This window comes from Hyperolius riggenbachi, chromosome 5, assembly GCF_040937935.1.
Source record: "Hyperolius riggenbachi isolate aHypRig1 chromosome 5, aHypRig1.pri, whole genome shotgun sequence".
Taxonomy (NCBI): domain Eukaryota; kingdom Metazoa; phylum Chordata; class Amphibia; order Anura; family Hyperoliidae; genus Hyperolius; species Hyperolius riggenbachi.
In genome coordinates, this window is record NC_090650.1 from 414,137,147 (window position 1) to 414,149,884 (window position 12,738).

Consider the following 12,738-nt stretch of genomic DNA (forward strand, 5'->3'; position numbering starts at 1 on the left):
CCACCATTTCCAAATCGGGCGTGACACCCATGCACATGTGAATTTTGCACCTGAATGCACAGGAACATGGAACAGAAGCATATTGATTTTGCATGCGGAGAAACTCTGCAAATCTTACTACAGTGGAGACGTAGCCTAAGAAACTATATGCAGCACATGAGCTTACCATTGATTTTCAAAGTAGTGATTGCTGCCCACAAAAAAAAACACTGTTTGTATGTAGCTAAACAGACACTTGCCTTTTTTTTCTTCCATGTAATCTTCTATGTAATAGCTAAATGCCTGGAGCCAAATCCACACCATGTCAGCACCAAAATGACCTATGGCAACAAAATTAACCAGGGCCGGATTTCTGGAAAGGCCATAGAGGCCCGGGCCTTGGGCGGCGGCAGGCCAACGGGGCACCTGGATGTAAAAGAAAAGTTGCTACATAGGAAAGAGGAGGCTGAAAATGAGGATCAACACATGAAAATGGAAAACAATGTTCAAGGGGGCTGTTCATTAACCACTTCGGGACCGGCCACCTAACCCACCTTAAGGATCAGGCATTTTGCGGTGGAGGAGGGTGCGCAATTTTAGGAGGTTCAGGCGTCCAGATCCTGACTGTGGCTGGCTGGGCAGTGTCCCTCCCATGCCAGCAGCCATCACTCACCTTCCAGGCTCCAGCGATGAGCCGCAGTAGCCCCCATCTTATCCAGCCGCCATCTCGGCTCCAAATGACTCTCAGGTCGGGCCGCGGCTTGATGACGTCATCAAGCCGGGACCCGGCACTGACGTCAGACGGAGCAGAGATGCCGGCCAGAGCAGAGGGGGGCGCCGATCGTCGCTGGAACAGCAGGGTGGTGAGTAGTGATGGGCGGACAGTGTTCGCCACTGTTCGGGTTCGCCCGGATTTTGGGCTGTTCGAGTTCGGTTCGGGCTCCGCCGGACACCTCGTGGTGTTCGACCATGCGTTCGGCCATGTGGCCGAACTTATGTTCGGCCTGACAGAGCATGGCCGAACATTCCCCGAACGTTCGGCTCGCGCTGTGATTGGCCGAGCGGGTCACGTGGTTCGGGCTCGAACACGCGGCTCGCACTGCGATTGGCCGAGCGGGTCACGTGGTTCGGGTAAATAAATACCCGAACCGCGTCATTTCTCCGCCACTTGAAGTTGGGTTTAGCTTTGGGTAGGCAGGTAGGTTAGACTCTCTCACCAGCTAGGCTAGGACACTGCCCAGCCCCCCCCAGCCTCCTAGTCATACTACTGTAGTGCCAGTCAGCGTGCTTGTACTGCTGGGATCGGTAGTACTTCCGCCACCAGTATATAGCATTGTCTATTTGCCACTGTACTGCCAGTCAGCGTGTACTTCTGCGATCAGTAGTACTTCCGCCACCAGTATATAGCATTGTCTATTGCCACTGTACTGCCAGTCAGCGTGTACTGCTGGCATCAGTAGTACTTCCGTCCGTCACCAGTATATAGCATACTATATAGCATTGTCTTATTGCCACTGTACTGCCACAGTCAGCGTGTACTGCTGGGATCAGTAGTACTTCCGTCCGTCACCAGTGTATAGCATACTATATAGCATTGTCTTATTGCCACTGTACTGCCACAGTCAGCGTGTACTGCTGGGATCAGTAGTACTTCCGTCCGTCACCAGTGTATAGCATACTATATAGCATTGTCTTATTGCCACTGTACTGCCACAGTCAGCGTGTACTGCTGGGATCAGTAGTACTTCCGTCCGTCACCAGTGTATAGCATACTATATAGCATTGTCTTATTGCCACTGTACTGCCACAGTCAGCGTGTACTGCTGGGATCAGTAGTACTTCCGTCCGTCACCAGTATATAGCATACTATATAGCATTGTCTTATTGCCACTGTATTGCCACAGTCAGCGTGTACTGCTGGGATCAGTAGTACTTCCGTCCGTCACCAGTATATAGCATACTATATAGCATTGTCTTATTGCCACTGTATTGCCACAGTCAGCGTGTACTGCTGGCATCAGTAGTACTTCCGTCCATCACCAGTATATAGCATACTATATAGCATTGTCTTATTGCCACTGTACTGCCACAGTCAGCGTGTACTGCTGGGATCAGTAGTACTTCCGTCCGTCACCAGTATATAGCATACTATATAGCATTGTCTTATTGCCACTGTACTGCCACAGTCAGCGTGTACTGCTGGGATCAGTAGTACTTCCGTCCGTCACCAGTATATAGCATACTATATAGCATTGTCTTATTGCCACGGTACTGCCACAGTCAGCGTGTATTATTATTATTATTATTATTATTTAGTATTTATATAGCGCCGACATATTACGCAGCGCTGTACAATGTGTGTATATCTTGTCACTAACTGTCCCTCGAAGGAGCTCACAATCTAATCCCTACCATTGCCATATGTCTATATTATGTAGTGTAAGTACTGTAGTCTAGGGCCAATTTTTAGGGGGAGCCAATTAACTTATCTGTATGTTTTTGGAATGTGGGAGGAAACCGGAGTGCCCGGAGGAAACCCACGCAGACACGGAGAGAACATACAAACTCTTTGCAGATAGTGCCCTGGCTGGGATTCGAACCAGGGACCCAGCGCTGCAAGGCGAGAGAGCTAACCACTACGCCACCGTGCTGCTGGGATCAGTAGTACTTCCGTCCGTCACCAGTATATAGCATACTATATAGCATTGTCTTATTGCCACTGTACTGCCACAGTCAGCGTGTACTGCTGGGATCAGTAGTACTTCCGTCCGTCACCAGTATATAGCATACTATATAGCATTGTCTTATTGCCACTGTATTGCCATAGTCAGCGTGTACTGCTGGGATCAGTAGTACTTCCGTCCGTCACCAGTATATACTATATAGCATTGTCTTATTGCCACTGTACTGCCACAGTCAGCGTGTACTGCTGGGATCAGTAGTACTTCCGTCCGTCACCAGTATATAGCATACTATATAGCATTGTCTTATTGCCACTGTATTGCCATAGTCAGCGTGTACTGCTGGGATCAGTAGTACTTCCGTCCGTCACCAGTATATACTATATAGCATTGTCTTATTGCCACTGTACTGCCACAATCAGCGTGTACTGCTGGGATCAGTAGTACTTCCGTCCGTCACCAGTATATAGCATACTATATAGCATTGTCTTATTGCCACTGTACTGCCACAGTCAGCGTGTACTGCTGGGATCAGTAGTACTTCTGTCTGTCATCACCAGTATATAGCATACTATATAGCATTGTCTTATTGCCACTGTACTGCCACAGTCAGCGTGTACTGCTGGGATCAGTAGTACTTCTGTCCGTCATCACCAGTATATAGCATACTATATAGCATTGTCTTATTGCCACTGTATTGCCACAGTCAGCGTGTACTGCTGGGATCAGTAGTACTTCCGTCCGTCACCAGTATATAGCATACTATATAGCATTGTCTTATTGCCACTGTACTGCCACAGTCAGCGTGTACTGCTGGGATCAGTAGTACTTTTGTCCGTCACCAGTATATAGCATACTATATAGCATTGTCTTATTGCCACTGTACTGCCACAGTCAGCGTGTACTGCTGGGGTCAGTAGTACTTCCGTCCGTCACCAGTGTATAACATACTATATAGCATTGTCTTATTGCCACTATACTGCCAGTCAGTGTGCGTGTACTGCTGGGATCAGTACAACCATAATGAAGACATCCAGTGAAAGAGGGAGGGGCAAGGGAAGAGGTGTTTACCCTGACGGTTCACGTAGAGGCCGCAGTGGAGCACCTAAGAAAACCCACTCAATACCACCCATGTGTGCCAGACAAACAACCCTCACTAATCCACAAGAGCAGGACCGGATAATGAATTGGTTGACCTCTCAAGCGTCCAGCAGCGGGTTAAGCAGCAGCAGCACCAGCACATCCTTGTCACGCACGAGGTCCTCTGCCAGTTACAAGGAGCCAGTGGGCACAAAGGTGACACAACCAGCAGCTACACCATGCACACAATGGCCAAATAACCAGTCCAAACAATTATTTCCAGACACAATGGGCTCTTCGGAGGAGCTATTCCCACTCCTACCCCCACAAACAATGGAACAGCCAGAAATGTTGTGCCCGTATTCACAACCATTGTGCGAGGAAACTGCACCACTCATTGAAATGAAAGGCGAGGAAGAAGACACCCAAATCCCTGAGCAATGTGCGCAGGAATTGGAATTGCAGGAGGTCCACCAAGAACATCTTGAAGACATGGGAGTGAGGTGCGCAGAGGGTGTTCTGGGGAGCTCTAGTCCACTGCACACAGACACAGTCACAGATGAGGAGATGGAAGAGGAGGTTTTGGACGATGTGGACACAGACCCGGATTATCGAGTAGAACCTCGCCGTCGGGATAGCAGCAGTACAGATGAGTCTGCTGCAGAACCCACTGCTGCAAGAGTTCGCCGTGTGCCACAAAGTAGGCGGGGTATTTCGGACACAACAGGCGTAGCCGTAGAAGTGAGACGCCAAAGAGGCACGAAGCAAACTCGCCAGCAAAGCAGGAGCTCAAAAGTCTGGGCTTTCTTTGAAGACTGCAGGGTGGATGTTACCATGGTGATTTGCAAGGTGTGCAGGACCCGACTGAGCAGGGGGAAAAATGTCAACAACCTCTCCACCACCAGCATGAGCCGCCACATTGTAGCCAAACATAGCACTCTGTGGTCAAACACGCAAGGCCAGGGTAGCGGCTCGCTTCCAACCCCCAGCAACACTGCCTCCGTTGTCACCAGACCCTCCTCAGCAGCAGCCCAGCCATTACGTGGTGCACAAACATCCATAGTAGACGATGATGTCAGTTTCCGCAACACTCCTCTTGACGTTTCCCAGTCTTCAACCACCATGACAACAACAATCAACTGTCCTTCAGTGTGCGATCCTACGGTTCAGTTGTCTGTCCCGGAGATGTTTGAGCGCAAGAGAAAATTGCCAGCAAATGACCCCCGGGCCGTGGCACTAACAGCCAGCATAGCCAAGTTTGTGGCCTGCGAAATGCTGCCATATCGCGTGGTGGAGACAAACAGCTTCAAGCGCATGATGGCGCTTGCCATCCCACATTACGTGGTTCCCAGCCGATACTATTTTGCGCGGTCTGCAGTGCCAGCGTTACATGAGCACGTGGTTAGCAAAATAACCAGAAGCTTGAAAAATGCCGTTGCCTGCAAGGTTCACCTCACCACAGACACCTGGACGAGTGCCTTTGGACAGGGTCGATACATCTCCCTGACGGTGCACTGGTTGAACCTTGTGGAGCCTGGCAGTGACTCCTCCTCACCGGCTACGGCGCGGGTGTTGCCCACGCCGCAAACTGCTGGACCGACGTCCCTCAGAGGCACCAATCTCGACTCTGACTCCTTCTCCTCCAACGCCTCTCAAAGCTGTACCTCATCCGGCATCGGTAACCCAGCAATAGGGTCGTCGTGGAAGCAGTGCAGCACAGCTGTTGCCATGCGTCAGCAAGCCTTACTGAAGCTGATCTGCCTTGGAGATAAGCAGCACACAGGTGAAGAAATTTGGAAGGGAATCAAGGAACAGACCGATTTGTGGCTGGCACCGCTGGACCTGAAACCAGGCATGGTTGTGTGTGACAATGGGAGCAATCTCATTCGCGCTTTAAAGTTGGCTAAGCTGAGACACATCCCTTGCCTGGCACACGTTATGAACCTAGTTGTTCAACGGTTCCTGAGGACATACCCAGGCGTGGCAGATCTTCTGCTAAAGGTGCGACGAGTGGCCAAATATTTCCGAAAGTCCAGTACCGCTTCGGAGGGACTCACCAAGATGCAGGAGCGGTTCAATCTACCGAACCATCGCTTGGTGTGTGACGTACCCACGCGCTGGAATTCGACGCTGCACATGCTAGCACGCTTTTGCGAGCAGAAGAGTGCAGTGGTCCAGTACATGACGGCGCAGTACCGAGGCGCATCCGGGCAGCTACCAAGCTTCTGTGGATCTAATTGGGCCACCATGTTGGACCTCTGCCAAGTCCTCCAAAATTTTGAGCAATCCACGTTGCTTGTGAGCGGTGAAAACTCTTCAGTCAGCATTACGATACCACTGCTGTGTTTACTGAAGAGATCAATGTTGCAGATCAAGGAAGCCGCAGTCAGGATGCAAGTGGGGGAATCTCAAGAGGACAACGATCAGCGTGATGATGATACCAACATCAGACAATCTGCCTCAGGAAACGCTGGTCCTCCCAGCTATGCTGAAGAAGAGGACGAGGAACAGCTGGAGTTGGAGCAGGACTTGGATGCCCCCACTGCCGAAGGACAGAGCGGTGCACGTTGGACTTTCACGATTCAGCGGGAATGGACAGCAGAAGAAGACGAGGAAGAAGGTGGGCGACGGCGTGATGCCGGTGATGATGATGAGGGTGCGTCAAGCTCAGAAGAACATGGTGAGGATTCTGTTAGGACTGTGGCAGACATGGCTCAATTCATGCTAGACTGCATTGAACGCGACCCGCGCGTTGTTCGAATTCTGGACGACGTGGATTACTGGGTTTATACCCTTCTGGATCCACGGTACAAAGACAATGTTCCAAAACTCATTGGAGAAAGTGTCAGACAGGTCAAAATTGAAGAATACCAGCAGGCCCTTGTGGAGACATTAGAGAGGAGATTGACATCCTCCTCCTCCTCTAGCCAGTTCCACGCCGACAGACTGACTTCCGCTAACCCAGGACGAGGAGAGGAACAAAGAACGCAAGCTGCAGGTAGTGCCCACAAGGGAATGGTATCGGCAGTGTCCTTGGAGTGGCAAAATTTTATGACACCCATGCAGCAGCCCACAGAACAGCAATCGCCCAGTTCCACCTCCAACACCGATCGCCTGCAGAAGATGGTCAAGGACTACATGTCAGAAGGCGTAGCCGTGTTGAACAATCCATCTGCACCCTTCAATTATTGGGTCTCTAAGCTACACATCTGGCACGAACTGGCAATGTACGCAATAGAGGTGCTGGCTTGTCCTGCAGCCAGCGTTATGTCCGAACGCTGTTTCAGTGCTGCCGGAGGCATCATTACAGATCGGCGTATCCGCCTCTCCACAGCAAATGCAGACCGGCTAACACAAATTAAAATGAATCAATCGTGGATTGGAAACGACTACGCAACACTCCCCGAGTCCGACCCCGACCAAGGACCATGAATATCTGTGATGGCTTAGCGTTGCCACTTTCCGTAATATCCCATTTCTATTTATTAATCACTGCATGGCGACAAAACTCATTGATTGCTTTGAAAATAATACAAGATTGTTGTTACCTGTGCCAAAAAAAACTGACATTTTCCGCATTTAAAAGACAATTTCCCTTTGAAACTTAAAAATCGTTTTTCTCAAAAATGTTAAGGTCCTTTCGGAAAAAAATAGTTTCCTCTTATACCCTCCCCCCCTGTCCACATACCCTGAAAATTTGGTCTATGTTACATGTAAGGAGGCTTTGCAAAGCAGGAAAGTTCGGGTCCCCATTGACTTCCATTATGTTCGGTGTTCAGCACGAACGTACCGAACATCGGGACACCGTTCGGCCGAACGTTCTCGAACCCGAACATCTGGATGTTCGCCCATCACTAGTGGTGAGTGGATCCTCTTCTATTCCCCCCCGCCGCCGCCGCTGACAAAGTGATCACTACGATCCGACGGCGATCGTAGTGATCATGTGATCAGCAGCCATACGCGATGGCTGTTGATCACTGAGGGGAGATGCCAGCTGTCATATGACAGCTTAATCTCCCCTCTCCGGTGCGCACGATCGCGCCGGGACGGTTCTTTAGCGCGGACGTTGACTCAACGTCCGGTCAGAACGGTACCACCACCACCTGCTGGACGTTGATTCAACCGACGTCGGCCCCCAGAAGGTTAAGGACCACCTCCAGACAAAAAAAAAAAGGCCGAATGGCAATTAGTGTTGCTCGGATACCCCCGATCACAGATTCAAACAAATCCGGCCACGGTAGTCCCAAAATCCGAATAAGCCGTGATTGAAACTGACTTACGAATTCGACTCGGATTTTAGCCGTGATTACCATTAGAATTCGTGATCGCGGCTTGTGATCCGGATTTAACTTTAACGTTAATAGCAAAGCCCCAAAATTGCATGGATTATAAAGGTAATTTGTGTCTACAACGTAAAAAATTTTTTTTCAAAAAGACCCTATAGTTTTTGAGAAAATTGAATTTAACCACTTCACCACTGAGGGGTTTTACGCCCTGAGCACAAGAGCATTTTTCACCTTTCAGCGCTCCTTCCATTCATTCGTCTATAACTTTATCACTACTTATCGCAATGAAATGAACTATATCTTGTTTTTTTCACCACCAATTAGGCTTTCTTTAGGTGGGACATTATGGAAAGAATTATTTTATTCTAAATGTGTTTTAATGGGAAAATAGGAAAATTGTGGGAAAAAATTCATTATTTTTCCGTTTTCGGCCATTATAGTTTTTAAATAATATATGCTACTGTAATTAAAACCCATGAAATGTATTTGCCTATTTGTCCCGGTTATAAAAACATTTAAATTATGTCCCTATCACAATGTTTGGCGCCAATATTTTATTTGGAAATAAAGGTGCATTTTTTTTTTCATTTTTGCGTCCATCCCTAATTACAAGCCCATAGTTTATAAAGTAACAGTGTTATACCCTCTTGACATAAATATTTAATTATGTATTTTTTTAATTGTAAATTTTTTTATTTTTTTTTAATTACAAAAAAAAATTGGGGAGTGTGGGAAGTAATGAGTTAATTTTTTGTGTAAAACTAATGTATTTGTATGTGAAAAATGCTTTAAAGAGAAACTCCAACCAAGAATTGAACTTTATCCCAATCAGTAGCTGATACCCCCTTTTACATGAGAAATAGAATGATTTTCACAAACAGACCAGCGCTGTGTGACTAATTTTGTGCTGAAACCCCTCCCACAAGAGGCTCTGAATACCGCGGTACTCTGGGCAAACTGCCACAATGTAACAATGTTCACAGACAGGAAATGGCTGTTTAAAGCTGTCTGTAACAGCCAGAGCAGCTAGAAACAGCTACATAACTTGCCCACAGTAACAATGTCACCATGTAATACATGTCAGAATGTGAATCTGGGAGAGGAAAGATTTTACAATGAGCAAACACTGACTAAATCATTTATACATAATTATGTAAAAATGAAGCACTTTTTTTAATTAAATTATTTTCACTGGAGTTCCTCTTTAAGGTGTAGTTTTACTAGATGGCCACAGTAACATTTTGTTTATGCGACCTGCAAGCAACCGGAAGGACGCTTGCAGGAAGTGCTATTAGGCTGGGAAAGTTTGTTTTTTTTCACAATGATCGCGCTGCTTCTCATAGAGGCAGTGGATCATTGAACGGGAATGGTTTTTCCCGCTCATTGATCTCCGGGCGAGCGGGCGGCGGCGTGCATGCGAGCGGGAGCGCAGGCAGCGGCGGGAGCGCGGGAAGTACAGATTTCTCCGTCCCTGATGGTAAAAGGATGGAAAAAGGGACGGAGAAATCCATATGGCTGGGGGTAAAAGTGGTTAAAGTTTCAAATAAAAAAGTATTCGTGATTAAAAACCGCCAAAACCCGCCGATTTTAGCGGTTAATAAATGGTAGAAACACCAAATGTGCCAGATATGTTAAGAAGAATAGTGGGAACAAGAGGAAAATTTGTTTTCAAAAAGACCTTATAGTTTTTAAGAAAATCGATTTTAAAATTTCAAAGGAAAAAAGTATACATTTAAATGTGTAAATGACAGTCGTAAATGAAAGCCGACTTTAGCAGTTAATAGCAAAGCCCCCTTACATTCTAGAAACACAACATTTGCAGGATATGTTAAAAAGAACAGTGGGAAAAAAATAATCTTTTCCTATTTCTTTAAAAAAAAATTATGTTCAGAGGGTGGGAAATTTTTTGTAAAAAATGACGTTGGGTCCCCACTATCAAGCATATTTAACCCCTTGTCCCCTATGCAGGCTGGGATAGCCAGAATGTGGAGCCCCAGCCGAATGGCATGTGTGGCGGCGGCCGGCGGAGATCTTCAATCAACTTCAGAAGATCGCAAGATAGAGGATATTGGCGTGGGACATTTCCGAGGATATTGGCGTAGGAACATTTTTTTAAAGGTACAGGTAAGTATTTCTGGGTAATTAAGAATATTAAACTACTTTTCTCGTCGTTGTGTTTTTATTTCATTTAACCCTTTGTGGAAATGGGTAAGGGGTACTTTGTACCCCTATACTTCTTTTTCCTGGGAGGGGGGCAGGCATCTGGGGTCCCCTTCTTAAAGCAGACTCCCAGATGCCACCATGAACCCCCTTCCCCCTAGGGATTCCTTGCCCCCACCTCCTCCTGGAACACCGAAGGTGGGGGAAGAACCCCTTGTCCATGGATTGGACAGGGCTCCGGGGATCAGGGGAAGGCTTGGCCGCCCCTCTCCCTAGAGCCCCCCTCCCATACCATGGACCATGCAAGCTGGTATAGCTCAGGGTGCGAAGCCCCAGTTGGCCGGGGCTCCACATTCTGGCTATCCCAGCCTGCATGGGGAACAAGGGGTTAAAAATGCTCGGTAGGGGGGACCCCGCATATTATTTTTTTTTTCCTACCCTCTGAACATTAAAGGGGGCATGTAAGGGGGCTTTGCTATTAACCGCTAAAGTTGGCGGTCCAGTTCACATTTTCTCCTAGGTGATATTATCACACCTTATCAATAAAATGCCTTTCAAGGCGCAGCAAGCAAGAAAATAATTTTGACAATACTTTTTCACCTACTTGTTGGTACTTTTTCAATTGCACAGTGCTGAAAAGTTATTTTAAACAGAAGATGAAAAATTATCTCCTAGGATAAAATTTCAATTGGATCATGCCCTCTGCCTGCTCTCCTGGCCACCCTTCCGTGCCCACTTGCTGTGTGTGGTTGCCTCAGGCTCCACGACCCTCCAATGCCCCATGCCATGGTGGCATGCAGAATGTTCTTGCACACATGTAACACACATGCTTAGTCAGACCTTAAAGAGCGACACCACCTGGACCAGTAGAGGAGGGACACAACTAACTACTCCACCTCCTGAGTCCTGTGTCTGAGCCTGTGAGTTCTGGTGGGCAGATACCTCATCCATTGGCCGTGTCCTCCAGACTCCTCATTTTAAACTCACCCCGCTGCTGCCTCTGCTCCTTCTCCAGCTGGAGGGCAAGTAGGACCACACCAACATCGACTCCTCTTCTTCCACCACACTGACGCTGCTCTCCCGTCACAGCTCTTCTTCTCTCCCTCCGACATCCCCACTCTCCTGGGCAGTGAAACACTTTATGCTTCTGGTGCTGCCCCCTACAGCCTGCTAACCTGAATCACTGGATTCAGGTTGCTTCATGGTAGGGCCAGCCCCGGCGACAGGGCTTGCACAGGCAAATTGATCGTACATGGAGGGGAACGTGTCAAGCTCTTGTCGGGTTTGCTTAGAGGGTCCCAGCATTTCATCGGTGGGGTCTTGGACAATAGGGGAAGCTCCAGGACTATTCAGAGGCTCCCGCTATGCAAATTGTAGATACAAATAGTGGTGCCCAAATTTCCTGTTTCCTTTATTAGGCCCTTTTTAAACTTGCCGTGCAAGTGTGTGTTACCTTAGGCCCGGTTCACATTAGCATTGAGCAGAACGGAAGCGGAACGTATACTGTACAAATGGTCCGGTATTCGAACGGATCCAGTGTTAACCAATCGATCCATTCACATCCATCCGCTTGTGTTCCGCTCAGCAGACAAAAAAAATGCTGCAGGATCTATTTTTCCAGACCGTTGTGCCCATTGGAATGGAAATGGAAGGTTTTGCAGCTGCATAGGAACAAATAGAAAACTGACCGTTTACAGCACACTGACTGTAAAAACTGACAATTTTTACCTGATCCTGATGGCCGGATCCATACGGCAGCTCCGCAAAAAAATGCTAATGTGAACCAGGGTTTACCCTGTTTTACAGCCAGGTAACGTAATGCAAATGCAAGGCAATGGAGCCTAGCACACTTACGGCTTTTGCGTCGCATTGCGCCGGAAGTGACTAATCGACTGTGGACTCACCGCAAAGTCAACAGTGCATTTCTATTGGACTTCTGCGGTGACAAAGAGATTTTAAATATGTTGGCGCCACCAACATCCAATCCAATGGGGAAACCCTGGAATCCCAGTAACGTACTTCCTGTCCAGCGGGGAGTGCGTCACTGGGCGAGGAGCAGTGATGTGGGTCTAAGAGGGTGCGAGAGGGGGTTGGCGCTATGCATGTGCCCCTGTTGGGGTACTCCGCCAAAGGGTCATATGAATGACGTGTTGTGCGTTACGATGTGATGTGATGGAGTTGGGGTATCGAACCGCTAATGTACTGGTGGCCAGGTGTAAACCCAAAGCGTGTAATACAAGGTGTAACCCTCTTCTTAGACTATTTTGTATAAATCCACCCCCGGTCTTCCTGCAGTGAAGGTCTGTATTTATCCGGCTTGATGAGCGTGCGTTCGGCTGCCTGAATCCAATAGAAGCCGCATCGTAAATCTACCCTGTGTGTGCCGTATAATTCTATGGGAGATTTATAGGCAGAAAGTTCAGAAGGTTTCATTATCTCCTCCTGAGGAGTCCAGGGAATCTGTGAGCATTTTATGTTCCCTCCGCTGGCAGCCCTGTGTGTGCGGAGGCCTCTCACATGCCTGGCCAAGGAGAGATACTGTTACTACATTA